This window comes from Ascaphus truei, chromosome 2 (assembly GCF_040206685.1).
Source record: "Ascaphus truei isolate aAscTru1 chromosome 2, aAscTru1.hap1, whole genome shotgun sequence".
NCBI lineage: Eukaryota > Metazoa > Chordata > Amphibia > Anura > Ascaphidae > Ascaphus > Ascaphus truei.
This window is the reverse complement of record NC_134484.1, coordinates 61,913,536-61,922,201: the sequence shown is the minus strand read 5'-3', so window position 1 is coordinate 61,922,201 and position 8,666 is coordinate 61,913,536. Positions and strand designations below refer to the sequence as shown.

Sequence of the window (8,666 nt, the reverse complement as noted above, 5' to 3'; positions counted from 1 at the left end):
TCTCGGGCAGCTTGGGCGGACAGTGCTCGCGGCGGAGGCGCATTTATCTCACACCCTGGCCACGCATCTCCCTCCCCTCTGGCTGCAGGTAGGAGCCGGTGAAGGGAGAGGCGGAGAGAGCCGGAGGAGCGCTCTCGGGGATGGGGAGCCGGGGGAGCGGCCTGTGGGGGGCGGAGGGGTTGAGCCGGAGAGAGAGTGCTCTGGGGGGCGGGGGGGGGGGAAGGGAAGTGGGAGAGCGCCGGGGAGCGGGCTCAAAGGCGTGGAGTGTGTGAGTCTGCGGGTGTGTGAGTCTGCGGGTGTGTGAGTGTGTGAGTGTGTGAGTGTGTGAGTGTGTGAGTGTGTGAGTGTGTGAGTGTGTGAGTGTGTGTGTTTGTGTGTTTGTGTGTGTGTGTGTGTGTGTGAGAGGCAGGTGCTCCTCCCGGCTGGGAGTGAGCCAGGCCCACTCATGGGCTGGCTGGTTAAGAGAGATTAAGGCCTCAAGAATACCATCCAGAGGCCTGGGACCCTCTGATATCCATAACATCTGCAGTGACTGCAACAATAAAGCATCCCTTTTCATATATCCCTGCCTGAGTTTACAGTCTCTTGGGCAGGGGTGTCTCTGAGAATACTGGAGCCCACTGAAGCTGGAGGCGCTGACACCCTGAGTTGAACATCAAGATCACCAAAAGCCTTTCCTGTTCCCCACAACATCACGGATCACGGACCACTCAGCTCTCCTGACCCTCACAGGTATGCACGCACAACAAACACCTGTAGCAGCAGCAACATCTCCCAGGAAGGGAGGGGGAAACAGTGTTGAGCACGGGTTCTCCGAAGCTGAACCTCGTTAATTTCAGCTCCGGGTACCTCCTGCTTCCGGAGATACTTACCTGCGAATTAGGTGCCGGTAACCGGTCCACTCGGCTACCAGAGTTCACAATATGTCAGCTTTTCAGAGATTTCCTGCCCTTGCAGACCAATGGGAAGCCGTGACGTCATCAAGCAGCTTCCTATTGGCCCATGTAGCTTTCATTGGCTACGTGGCAGCTTTAATCTTTAAATCCCTGCTTGGTCAGCTTGTATGGTTACCAGCACCACGGAGGTAAGTATCTCCAGAAGTAAGGGGTCTCCGGAGCTGAAACTAATGGGGTTCAGCTACGGAGATGCCCTGCTTCAATTCTATATTAGATTGCTCCTTTAACTTACATGTGAGTTTCAGTATGAAAAACTGCACTTAGTTGCCTGAGCCAGGGGAGCGCAAACATCTTGAGCTGTGCCCCCCTGCCCGGGAGCCGCAGCGTTCGCACCCCCACTCTCCAATGACTCGGCGTCAAATGACGTCGCGGGTCACGTGATGTCACGTCGTGGGACCCCGCCATGTCATTTGACACGCGTTGCCCTGGTGACGTGTGACGTCACATGACATGACCCCGCAGCATCATTTGACACCACGTTGCCATGGTGACGCATCGCCGAAGACCCGGCTGGCAGCAGGTAAGTTAGTTACAGAGGCCTCACGCCTCCCCCGGGAATTTAATTTAAATGCCGTGGGGAAGAGCGCGGGGCCTCTGTAACTGCCCGCGCCCCCCCCCCTAGAAATTCTCCCGCCCCCCTAGAAATTCTCCCGCCTCCCAGTTTGCGACACCGCTGGCCTAAGCAACTCGTATGAAATTAGCAGGAGCAGAGAGTCCGAGGGCCACATCTAGGCCATTTATTGGTTGTTTTTGGCCCGTGGGCCGCCAGCTGAGAAACCCCGGCATACAGGGTCACTTCTAAAACATTTTAAATACCTTGGCACAGATCCACAAAAGAATGCTAAGCTTTAGCACACCTCCACTCCCAGTTACTGTACAGGAATGGGATTAAAGGTGTGATAAAGATTAGCGCCCTTATGTTCTAATGAACAAAGACAAATTAAGATATGTTTTTCTCTTTGAGTTAAACATTTTTATGTGGCCCAGCATGTTTTCATTTAGAAACCCAGGATAAATATACTTATTTAATGTTACAGCAGCAAAGGCAAACGTGCACCTTGAATACTTAATCACCAGTGGCTCCAACTGTACTTCCCTGCACCACAAAACATTAACTCTGTTCAGTGCCAGGGGCATATGGCTCTAGCAGCAAAGGGGTTAAATATCACCCCACCACAAGCATTGACAGTCCATGCTTTATAGTGGGTAGTACGTGCTGCCATTTGCCCCTTTTTAACCCCTTCCTTTCCGGAAGGGCCAGCAACTTATTGCAAAACAATTGCAAAGAGATGGGTGGCAGGCCTCTCCGGCAAAACAGGGGTTAAGCAAGAACAATGTTGCTGCTTAATGATGTAATGTATTTGTAGGGAGATATTAAAAACAGGATGGGGATTAGTTTGAGTGCTTTTGCGATCTCAGGTTTTGCTGTTTTTTTTTCAGAGGGATTCCACATATAAATCATATAGAATAAGTGGGCCGGTTGGAAGAGGAGTTATAAATACCCCTCCATACATTTTATACTGAGAATAGATCAGTAATGTCATTTTGAAACACTTCATACAGTATCAGATATTAAACGCATCATTGCCTGCTACTTTGTATCATGTACACAGAGGCCACGCGCCTTAGAAAAAGCAGTGGTTCTGTGTCAGATACAACAACATTACTGGATGCAAGCTTTTTGGGTCTTATTTTAGAAATGATTCACAAAATGTTTGTGCTCTTAAAGCAGAGAGCAAAAAAGTCTTCCTAAAATATTTTTTCTTGGAAAATAAAGTGGAAAAGCCCGCCGGCATATTTAATATTCACCGGGGAATTCTACCTTCTGTTTGTTTTTTGGAGAGTTCAATCTACATGTGACACAGTTAGTCATTATAAAGCTGTGTGCCCCGCTTTTAATACCAGAGAATGTTTTACTGTACTTATTGATATTGTAAAAATGTATAGGATATGTACCATGCCCCCAGTGGCGGCTGGGAATACTGCGGGGCTCGGTGCAGATGTGTGGTGCGGGATCTCTTATCTTCTCCTTTGCCATCTCTTCTTGCACGGTCCCTCATCATGGCACATGGCGTCACGATGTCACGTGACATGGCAACGTGACGCCATTTGACGTCGCGGCGCCATGATGAGGAACAGTGGATAGGGCAACCATTTTTCCCCAGTCAAACCTGAAACAATTTTTGCACGTGCACGAAAGGCCCGCGCCGACTGCAAATGCGTGAACAGTCGGAGCGGACCGAGCATGCGCGAACAACCCACATCGATGACGCATGCGCAGCTGACAAGAACAGATTGCGCGTGCACAGGATGAGCTCCTGCCGGGTGAGCATGCGCAATCGGCTCTTGCCGGCAGCGCATTTGCGATCGTTGTGGAAAACCGGGATGTTTTTGGACTTTTAAAAAAGTTGTCGGGAAAGCGGGACAATCCCGTAAAAACCGGGACGTCTGATCATCGTAACCCTGCAGGAGGAGATGGCGAAGGAGAAGGTAAGAGTTACAGAGGTCCTGCACGGGGGTCTCTGTTACCGCGGGGGCTCAGTGCAGTGGCATCAATGGAACCAGTACATAATACCGCGCTCCTCCCTATAGAAGTTTGCTGCAGGTAAAAAGATAGGCCTTACACATAGAAAAACAAAAAGAACGATTCCTGCGCTCCTACCAGTCAGGCTAAGATAAAATAATAATCTCATGAAAAAGGGTATTTTGTTAAACCCTTTGGCCAAAGCATTTGTAAGCCTTGACGTGGCATGCAGGCTGATTGATGGAACCGCCATCCAGCCGGCCCTGCACACCCCCATCTTTCCCACATCCCTTTCTTCTTCCTGTAACTCCTTCTCACCTTCCCTTTGTGTGTTTTTGGAAAAACTCCTAAAGTTTTCAATAAAGAAAGAGTTTAAAAACAATTAAGTGAAACTATTGGTTTGTCAATGAGAAAATAGCAGTAAATCTGCTACACAAATAATTTTTTTTTTTAGCTATACCACTAAACTTGGACCACTTCTAATAACCAGCAATAGACCTCACTTTTACCCATGTACAAAACGTCTGCATTTTCAAAACATTCGTGTGCAGCACATGGACTGAATGCAACACGGCAGCACATCCTTTGAAGTGCAAGCTTTAGCGGAGGAAAACGTAAAATTAACATATAATAAACATTTCACGCAGCTTTATATTTTTATTTTTAATAAACTTGCATAGACACGTACATTTTTATGCACTGCAGAAAAGATATCTGAATTGCTTGTCAAAATGAAGGTTATTAGAGAAAAGTCCTATTTCTAAGTCCCGCTCCTCCGTTTATTAACCTGTTAGAAAAAAAATGAATCCACGGTCACATTACAATATAGTTTGTTCTGTTTTGCAGATTTCTAAAACATGGACTACATTTGAATTTAGCTTCAACAGGGCATTTTGCACAGATAAAAAGCATCATTTAAATGTTTGCGATATATATACACACACACACACACACACACACACACACACACACACACACACACACACACACACACACACACACACACACACACACACACACACACACACACACACACACACCCCCCGCCCCCCCCCCCCCCATCTGGGTTAATACACTTAAAGCACACACAATTCTTTTTTCTTTTCTCAAGGCACCTTCAAGGTTAGTCTGAGGCACCCCTGGGTGGCATGGAAACCTGGCAGAGAAACACTGCATTAACGAATCAACAGGGAAAGTGCAGTGGCCAACCAGGAGGGGGCTGGGTTGGCCAATGGAAGGAGGGCTTACAGATGAATTTCAGGAACTGGTGAACAGTCAGGCTGGCAGAGGGACAAGTCTGGTGCAGAGTGTGGAGAGGTCTCAGTACCTGTGTGTGTGTTCCTATTGCGGGGGAGGCAGAGGAAGCGTGCCCTGGATGTAGCTGTTCAGCCCCGGTTTGCAGAGGTAAGAGTGAGGTGTAACACATTGTAGTGAGTGAAGTTACAGGCAGGCACTGAGCCTTCTATGCTGGAGCTCTGATCCCTGCAGTATGTAGCAGGGAGGGGAGGGGAGGAGGCACTGACAGAGCAAGAGCGCAACTACAGGAGAGAGAGTGAGCGCCAGGGGACAAGGGGAGGGAATTGGGGGCACAGATAACAGAGCATGGGACACTGGGAGGGAATTGAGGGCACAAATAACAGAACAGGGGACAATGGGAGGGAATTGGGTGCACAGAACAGCGCAGGGGACAATGGGAGGGAATTGGGGGCAGTGAGAGTTGGAATCAAGCTTCTAGAATTCTTGGAGCAAACAGGTGCAACAAATAGCACGAGGATTAAAAGTAAAACCAGCCCGGCTGAGACCTATTTGTTTGTATATAAAACATAAGATGCTATATTATTGCCCTTGTATTGTGTCAGTGAAACTTTTTGATCACCAGAAATGTGTGTTATGTAGATCTAGTGCAGTACTGGTGCAAAAATAGCAGAAGATTTGCTATAAAATAAAATCCCATTGCCATCTGTGAGGCGTTTGATGAATAGCCTTCAAAATGTGTTTTCATTTAGGGGATGTTATTTATGTACTTTTTGTTGTTTACAAACTCGCAGTTCCACTTTTTTGTTAAAGAAAATGTAAACTTTTTTTTTTATTAAAACAATTTTTTTTTTTAAAACAAGGTTCTCCCCTTTTTTTTGTCTGTGTAGTTCACGTACTGTATAAATCTTCTTTTTAGCATAGTGTTCTCCACTACTGAAGGTAGAAATTATTAAAAATCGGACACAGCACCGCTATTTTCTTCGTCGCTTCAATTAAAGAGGGTACTAATTACTCATGGCCCTAGCGAATATTTAATACAAATATTATAGGATAAGATGAAGTGTCAAAGATTCCGATTCAAAACCAGTCTGGGGGGGAAAAAAATCACACCCGATTTATGAAAGAAACAAGCGCATTAATTTTGTTCTTGTTCAGCTGCATGAGCAGTTTTAGCAGAGGCAGTACAATGGCAAAGGGGCTGCTGCTTGTTATTTCCAAACTAGGAGTAACACTACGTTCTTATTTACAAAGCTATAGCCCGCTTTATTTGAAGGAATAATTGATTTTATTTAGGAAGACTCTGCCTTCCTGACTTGTACACAGGGGATCGTAGGCAGGGCCCTCAGCACCTTTTTGTATCGGTTTGCAATAATTTGTTCCTACTTTTTATTTATTTTTATTTAATCAAATGTTTTACCAGGAAGTAATACATTGAGTTGCTTCTCGTTTTCAAGTTTGCCCTGGCCACAGAGTTCAAGTTTTGTCATTCTGTTTGTGTACCTACTGCTCACCTGTTGTACCGTGCTATGGAATATGTTGGCGTATTATAAATGCTAAATAAGAATTGTATAAATATTTCTGAAATGAATGTAATTTCAACAGGTACTAATCAAGCACAGTGCTACTACAACTTTTTTTTTTTAAGCATTTTGATTGCTGGGTGCAGGACGGTGGCCATGGAAATATAATTCCTGGGAGCTGCTAACGCAGCTAACATACTGTTATAGCGCAATCCCATTGTACTGCAGAAGAGAAATCTCACTGGAGAGAATGATTGAAATGTTATCTGGGTACAATTAGGGACGTGAGGAAAACAATAACAGTAGCGCTCAAAACAAACCTAAAATATAATAATAACAACGACCACTATTGTGACAGTGATATTGTGATAAATACAATCAGTGACAATGCAAAAAAACAGTGATAGTGCACGTGCACTATTTAAAGTGCATATGTAAGGTGAAAAAAACCTCAAAATAAACTACAAGCCTTGAAAAAAGACTGTTTCACTTGTCTTCTCGTGGATAATTTTCAAAGCGTCAGGGGAGTTCGTCTCGAAGTCATAGAATAGAAAAAATATCATAGTGCAAAAATGTTTAAACAGTGAAAAAGGTGAAAATTCATCCAAAATGACTACTCACATTTTAAGTAACCAATTTAGACAGTCATCCAACTTAAGGGGTGGATGCGCCCTATGTGTAAACAGCAGCCACCAATCACAACGGTCGATGTGGGCACTCATAGGTAGCGGTTGACGGATATCCCTGGGGCTCGCGATTCCTCTGGGTACTCGGTCACCTCCGCTCTCTCTGGAAACACTTGAATCCACACCGGAGCTTTCGTCCCTTCACTTCCGGCACGCCGAGAGCCTCCCAGGCTCCCGCTGCGTCACTTCCGGTGCGCCGGGGACTTCCGGATCAGATGGTAACAGTGGAGTTCACGTGTTCCCCTTCTCGTGGCTGTTGGACTGGAACACTGTACGCGTTTCGTCGCTCTCTCTGGCGACTTCCTCTGGGAGGCTCTCGGCGTGCCGGAAGTGAAGGGACGAAAGCTCCGGTGTGGATTAAAGTGTTTCCAGAGAGAGCGGAGGTGACCGAGTACCCAGAGGAATCGCGAGCCCCAGGGATATCCGTCAACCGCTACCTATGAGTGCCCACATCGACCGTTGTGATTGGTGGCTGCTGTTTACACATAGGGCGCATCCACCCCTTAAGTTGGATGACTGTCTAAATTGGTTACTTAAAATGTGAGTAGTCATTTTGGATGAATTTTCACCTTTTTCACTGTTTAAACATTTTTGCACTATGATATTTTTTCTATTCTATGACTTCGAGACGAACTCCCCTGACGCTTTGAAAATTACAATTAGGGACGTGTCAACTAACATTCCTACTGTGTTTTACTGTCTGTTAGTGCAGACACTTTTTTTTTATTTAGGTTTTTCTCTCTGTAGTACCTACATTTGACTGTATCTTTCCTCAGCTATTCAACATGTTTATTATTACATGTTTAGGTTTAACATTTTGGAGCGTAATAACATTCTAATGTGTATAGCGCTAGTCACGGGAATGGAGCCTGGAGACGGTCCCTTCGGTGTTTTCCTTCCTAGCTGCACAGGTTGTGGCTAACGGACATCTTTTTCACCTGCGCCCCCCCTCTGGCTTTCCCCCTCTCCTCGCACGCCCCCCCACCCCCCTTACATTGATTCAGACGTCCTGGCGTCATGGCAACGTGACGTCACATGACCCGCAGCGTCATTTGACGCAGTGTTGCCATGGCGACACTTCCCCAGGAGCGTCTTAATCAAGGTAAGTAAGGTTTACAGAGGCCCTGCAGCTCCCCCGGCATTAATTTAAATGCCTACGGGAAGCGTGCGGGGGCCTCTGTAAACCCGGCGCCCCCCGCAGCGAGTCTCGCGCCCCCCACTTTGCGCACCGCTGCTCTATGTTCTGCATGCACGGTGGCTGTTTTATAGATGCATATATAGAAATACATATTTACAGACATTAAGTTTGTTTTTAGAATTGGATGAGTGAATGGGAAGTTACTGGAAAGGAAGACCTGATATCTCATATCAAGGGCATTTTGTTATGTTTATTTTGACCTTGAGTACAGTAGAAACTTTGAATTCTCAGCAGCTGACATATTTTTTTTTCCCCAAGTAGTTCAGTCCATGTACAGATATACGTCCAGTTAATAACTGGGTCGTCTTGCTTACCTGATGTAGAAAGAAATCCATAAAGGGTGCTGCTTAGGATCTAATAAACCTGATAAGAACAATTTTGCGGGTGTAAGCCCAGGGAGGAGATCCTGTAATAGCGCACGCCTAACAATAGTGGGATGGGAATAAAAATTAGCCTTTAATATGGATATTAAAAATAATGGAGACATGCAACTGTACTCTATAGCTTAGTGAAGAGTATTTCAAT

The 8,666-nt window shown here is 45.9% G+C and overlaps 1 protein-coding gene across 1 annotated transcript in view; it reads left to right on the top strand.

Moving 5' to 3' along the window:
- Positions 1-4,725: 4,725 nt before the first annotated feature.
- FZD6 (frizzled class receptor 6) overlaps positions 4,726-8,666 on the top strand; it is a 53,905-nt gene continuing 49,964 nt past the window's right edge. The window contains exon 1 of the mRNA XM_075582560.1: positions 4,726-4,884. The gene's annotated coding sequence lies outside the window, so the exon portion shown is untranslated. The remainder of the gene's footprint in view (positions 4,885-8,666) is intronic.